Here is a 6,751-nt window from a genome sequence, read left to right on the forward strand (position 1 = left end):
ATGAAATCATACCCAACCCTCAAGGGAGGAGTACAAGCCAATCTTCAGTCGGTAATCTCCTATTGTTCTTCAATGTCTTCCAAGCCCTAAGTGGATGAATGAATTTGATATATGCTTGATAGAAGGATATCGAATGATGTTGAAGTCTTCAAAGATCTGCTCTTTCGCTGCATATGAAGTTCCTGGAAACCAAAAATCGGATCCCTTCAAATGAGGAAAGAGAGCTTTTATGTATGAAACCCTAGGTCGTAAATTCGTATTTTGGCCGACCTAGAGATTGAATATCCCACCAATTTCTTGGGGTTAAGCTTTATTTTATGATTGGATCACGCTCCATAAATTTCAGGAAAAATGTCCGGGACCATGTTGCACTCCGGGCGCCACGGTCCCGACAACTTTTCACCAAATTTTCAGGGCCGTCGGATATGATGATTTTAGAGAGAATCCCGAAGTTACAGGTGATTTCGAGATGTTTTGACCTCGAAACCAATCCCCCAAGTTCGAAATAGGACTTAATTAGGGTTTTTGATTAAGTGGTGTATTGGAGGAATAAAATGCGAAGGGCGCGCTTTAGTGAAAAGGGCCCAATTTTATGATGTAGAGAATGATGAAATAGGACCTTAGACCTAATTAATTTGATTAATTAAGTGCTTAAGGAGAAATGCAATGCAGAATGTAAAATGCACTAAGGCGGGTGCTAAACTAGGTGTGAAATTGTACCACCCTAGCAAGTGCGTACAATTTACGACGCTACAGGATGCTAGATAGAACGATAGTGTAAGGCAGTATTGTTCAAGGCTAAACCAGCTATTAGACAAATTTTTATCAGATTTCATCAATGTTTCGAAGACTTTGTAGCCCAAATGAACAAGGCATTGGTATTTGCTAGCAAATGTCATGAGGTTTTTCGGTTTCTAGTCTATGTTCTTTGTGATTTCTTAGAACGATCTTTTAAATATTAGAATATTATTTGTCGAGTTTTTATGTATTTTTTGAAAGTTGTCCCTCCCATCTCATGCTCTAGCTTAAGGTGGAGGATCGTTGAAGGAGTTTCCATCCTTGAGCATTCTCCCTTTCTGTTGAGTCCTTTTATGAGATAATCTACTTTTTTTCAATAAATTCCTGAGTATTGTTGCAAAGAGCAGGAAGTTCACTGAAGGGATTACCCTCCCAGGTTCTGTAGAGCCTGAAGTGTAGAAGGATCTTGTATCCTTGTTAAAGTTGGTCCAAGCCTGATGGATATTGATAGTTGGAAGTGGCTTTCCATAGGTATTTGGAGTAATCAGCTTGGTCTCTGCCCTGTGGCAGTGTAAACCCTTTTATTTTTCTGGGAACCAACACATATTTCAAACTACATTGCTTAATTTTCAGTGAAACCATTAGGCATTAGGACAACATCTTCCTGATTTAATTGCTTTGGAAACCTATAGAATGGCACGGGAGAAGAGATTAGTTATCTTTCAACATCTTTGAAGACCTAAAACTCTCCATGAGAAACCAACAAGTGTCCCTATTTCCTTGGATTCTGCTACAACTACACTTGATGTCATAACTTCTTCCTCACTACTCATTGCATGGATATAGGGCATGCTTTATAATCCTTGTAACTTTCTTGACTAGGCATAGGAAATTCTCTTCCTCACATCATGGGGTTTAAGTTGCATCATAAAGTCTCCTTTAAGACTTAACAAACTTATCATCTTTCTCTTTATGCTCCTCCCACATTGTATCATTTATGAGGGGCTTCTCCCTTCACTTCTACCCCACTACAATACACTTATTTGATGTCCTATCCAATTGACTGCTCTATGCTTTTGATTGGTCTCCCATGCATGCTTGATAACTTTAGGATCTCTTCAATAAAATTGCCAACCCTTAATGCCCTTGTAGGATTTAACAATTATCTTAACTGGCATCAAATTTTTCCTCAACTATTCCATCACTTTGCCTACAACAATTGTTTTATACTTGTGTTTTCGGTTTGTGTAGTCTCTTGTGAGGCTCCCTCCAATGTTCCTTACTACATATTTTGACCTTTGATAGTATAAATTTTTTCTGCGTCTTTTCAACTATCATTTTGCAAGATCCTTCTATTATTGTCAAAACTACTCAGTGTCATCAAAATGTCACATTTTGTTGTCTACAACAAGCCTTTAATACTATTTAGAGACCATTTATACATGTTCATACTTCTAGGTTTTAGGAATGCATGGAAATGGTTTGAAGGAACACTCATACATCTCCTCAACAAACAACAACAATTGACAAGATCATCTAATTAATGAATCACTATAATTTAACAATTTTCTTTACTCTCTGCAAGTTTTTTGACAAAGAAATCTTACACCTAGGAAGGTTTTTTAGAAACATCACTTTCTTCATATTTTGGGTCGAGGGGATACCATTACCTTTAATCTATGTGATGTTATGGAATAGTCCTATTTACCTCACATGTTTGGTAGTTCCTTCTTGCCCATATAACAGTCAACACTTCTTGACATGCCTTGTTGAGTTTAAACAATCCTTTAAATGGACTCTTTGAGTTGCCTAATCATCAGAAAAACCTCATAAGGCTTTTGTGTAGATTGTTTTGTGATCTAGTTATTTCAACATAGTCACCTTAATGATTGTCTCTAATAAATCCTTTTAACCCTCTGTCATGGTAGAAGTATATTCTCATAATGATCATGCACAACTCATATTTTATGCCTTGTTCATTGTAAATGCTTTTATGCTCATATATGCTAAGTTATTTTGCATAGTCCTCTACAAGTCTATCATCATCTTATCCACTTTTGCATCTTACTATTTGACAGTAGTTGGAAAGAAGTTTTCAATTATCCCTTTATGAAATTTTGTCTTAACTATACTTTCATACAGGCCTAAGGTTTGCAATGCCCCTTCTCATAGGTTTTGCAAATCTACTAGTAGTTCCTCAAAAATTTTGTGATACTTAGAATTCCTTTTGTATGCACTATTCACCCCCACAATCAGTCTTGCACTACATGCATTTTTCTATGTTTACACTAGTCTTTCTTTTGCTAATTTTTTGCCTCATAGGTCCACTCAAAAGATCCTATAAGATCTTGATGAGCATTAGGGTGTAAAATAGGTTTGACATCTTCTCATTGTTTTGATGGCAATGGGTTCAACATGTTCTAAGAGGAACTGAAAGAAACCTCCATACATGCTTTGTAGAAGCAATAGTTAGTTTTTCATTCATAATGAAGTTTTAAACATTGCATAAGCCTTGGCATGCTAAAGGTTATCATTAATAGTCTTTTGATAGTCCCTAAGATCGTTTATAAACATTTCATTCTCAAGCTTTGGTAAGGTAAAAGTACATTAGCAAAATTTCTCAACCATTTATACAAGGCTAAGACCTTTATAGGTCTCCTGGAGGTATTTTAGCAATCAAATGCGTAGACCTATTTGGTATGGAAGGAATCACTCCCCTTTTCACCATCATCTCCGATTTCATAAACTTAATATTATCATTCCCAAACCCTCTTTTTGTTACTCTACTCCTAGAGTTTCAACATAACTTACCTTTTTGACTTATGGTGCTAGTAAATCAATTTTTTGTGCCTATCTTGAACCTAGGATTCCATAAAATTGAACAAAAGACCTTTCATACCTTTGCAACACACTTAACACCTATCCATGTTTCTCTTGCTTGATTCACTACATTCTTCACAATAGTGCACATATCCCTTAATCAATCACTTGCATGTATGAAATTATTTACTTGCATATCTCTTGTGGAAACACTAAACACTACTAAAAAGTCTCTTCCATGATGTTGCAGACTTTTCATAGATAAATAAACAACCTTCATGCTATTTAGGATGACCTTATTATGATGAAGAGTTTAGGATCCCCCTAAGATGATGAAAACTTACATATTCACTAGTCCTCTTGATAGTTCAATAGACTTTTAACTAGCAATATTGGACCGTTGAGATCTCCTCTAGGCTTCTTTGGGCCAACAATGGTTGAAAAAATATTCATACGATTTTTATTAATAATAGAGTTTGAAAAGATTTTGGTCTCTCATATTTGACAAGGTGACTATACTAGAGAGAAACATTTGATGATCATTTGAGACATCCCTAGGGTTCTGATGGGTGTGGACAACTATCTTTACCTTCCATACTCTATTGTATCATACTTGTCCAAGGTCTGTGGGGTTCTTTTAATGCTCTTTCACTATTTGATCAGGCTCCCTTTCTTGCAGACTTCAAGATAACACACAAACCTTGAAATTGACATTACTCAACAACATTTGATAGGGGTGGCAACAATGATAACTTTGTTGTGTAGGTTTGATTAAAGGTTCTAAGGATATATGAACTTTGTCAACTAGTCTTTTAAGATGACCCCATTTATCATTCTAGATCTGTAGAAAACCATAGCATTATACAATCTTCAAGAATGATTTATCATATTCACAACTTAATCATCATCATGGAACCTAAGACTACCACAAATCACCCTAAAACCTAGCTATGAATAACAACATTCATGACAATATTTTCACTATTTTTGCACAGAGATATTGCTTTTGATGTTTGAACCGACTTCATTTCACAATGGGTATTCTTTAAACAAAATAGTCATACTTTATTCATAAACATCTCATACCTGGTGAAGTACAACATAATGCATCCCACATAGGAACTTCATTCTACAAACTTTCGAGCACGTTGAATGACTTATTATAAGCTCCTAAAATGCTGCAAGAGCACCACCTATGAAGGAATGAACCAAAGACAAGATGATATTCTATTAGTCTAAAATGAATGTAATAAGACCATATGGGTCCTTTTTGTAGTTCCATGTCTTAGGAGTGTGACAAGTTTTGTCCATGTATGGGTCAAATTGTCACCTAGGGTCTTGTACAGCAAATTGAGTCAATAAGGCTCACAATGAGCTAAATTGACAGATCAAGTGGCCAAGGTCTATTTGATTCATTTTTTATGTTTTATAATCAAATGTAATCATCTCGAGGGGCTATGATAGTTAGGAGTCTAAGTTGGTTGAATAATGCAAAAAATGTCATATTGTCAACTTGTGGTAATAACAATTTTGCACTTTTTGTGAGTTGTGATTCTCCAATGGTTAGTTCATTTTGAAAAATAGTTGGAGGTGGTTGTGGTCGTTTGGGAGACACCTTTAAAGGCCCCAAACACTGAAGGATATAAGGTCGTTGACTTGGAAGGTAATCGAAGCATCAAAATTGTTGGAAAACTCAAGAAACCACCTAATTTATGTTGATTTCACACTGAAGGTGGATTGGCAAGAATGCTCATCACATAGATCCCAAAACTAGATTGGTTTACCTTTATTTCGCATTTGGTGTGAAGTCTTTAAGTGATCGCTACCCCATTCTATAAGCAAATCTCTACCGGGTAGCAAATCGATTGTGGGATTGTGGTCTGTGATTCTCATGCCGGCCATTCGATTTCATCCTGCGATGCTGATGGCCTTGATGGAGCGATGGGATCCTGACACATGCACTTTTCACCTTCCAGTAGGAGAGCTGACGGTCACACTCGAGGATGTATACCGTATACTTCGTCTTCCTATCAGAGGAGCGACAGTTACATACGCGACCGATCGATCAGCGGAGGATCATCAGAGAGAGCAGGTGTATTGCATAGGGAGAGTCATGCCGAGCGAGACGAGAGGTCGCATCATGGTCAGCTGGCTCTTACATCCTACAGGGGAGGTACCCCTTCTGAGACGCCTTATGATAGCCATCATAGCACTAGCCGTCTGCCCTAATGGGCGAGGGACGCATATGCATGGGGGTCTCACATGGTGTATCAGAGCGATGGAGAGACATAGGAGAGTGTATGCTTGGGGTCAGAGTATGCTTGCACATCTCTATCACGACCTTGAGGAGTATGTATTTGGACAGGGTTGCAGTTTGATGACATGCACACTTCTGCAAGTGTGGATTTTAGAGCACTTCACATGCACCAGGCCCGTCGGCTTTCCGCTGAGTACAGCGAGCGAGCAACCTAGGGTGTTCGCTTATCCAATTACCAGCGAGTGGAGATTTGGAGATTTGTTATATTGGAGAGTGATTTTTGATAGACTGACAACCGAGGTGATAGTGTGGAGACCTTACCTACGGATGCACAGATGGGATGGTATGGAGAGACAGTTAGCATGCCTACAGAGGAACCGCCTACTGCGAGGACGATATGCACACATCATAGTCCCTTTCTACTTCGACCGAGTACGGAGGCAGTTCGGGCTAGAGCAGTGTGTTCCAGCCGATGTGCCCATCTATACTCGACACTCACGGGTCCTTCCCAGACCTAGAGCAGTAGCGAGACCGACGATAGATGACATTGAGACTACAGACTTAGAGGGATCTGATCAGGATGTAGTCACTGACTACTCTGTAGAGCCTGGAGCACAGCGCAGGTACGTCTCATGGTTTATGAGATCATATCCAGGTCCTATCTTTTCACCAGATCATCCGACAGGCTACCCAGGCCCATGGAGACATGGAGACCAAGACAAGGACCAGGGATCCGGGTCAGAGGAGCCAGAGGAGGGAGAGGATCACGAGGAGGCGGGAGATCCTGATCCACCTACAGGCGATCAGTCCAGTGCTGAGGAGGAGGAGGAGGAGGATACAGATAGAGAGGAGGATGAGGGAGATGCAGGAGATGATGTGGATGAGGATGAGGATGACGAGGAGGAGGATAGAGATGATGAGGAGGAATCAGATGCA

Source organism: Cryptomeria japonica, chromosome 8 (assembly GCF_030272615.1).
Source record: "Cryptomeria japonica chromosome 8, Sugi_1.0, whole genome shotgun sequence".
Classification (NCBI taxonomy): domain Eukaryota; kingdom Viridiplantae; phylum Streptophyta; class Pinopsida; order Cupressales; family Cupressaceae; genus Cryptomeria; species Cryptomeria japonica.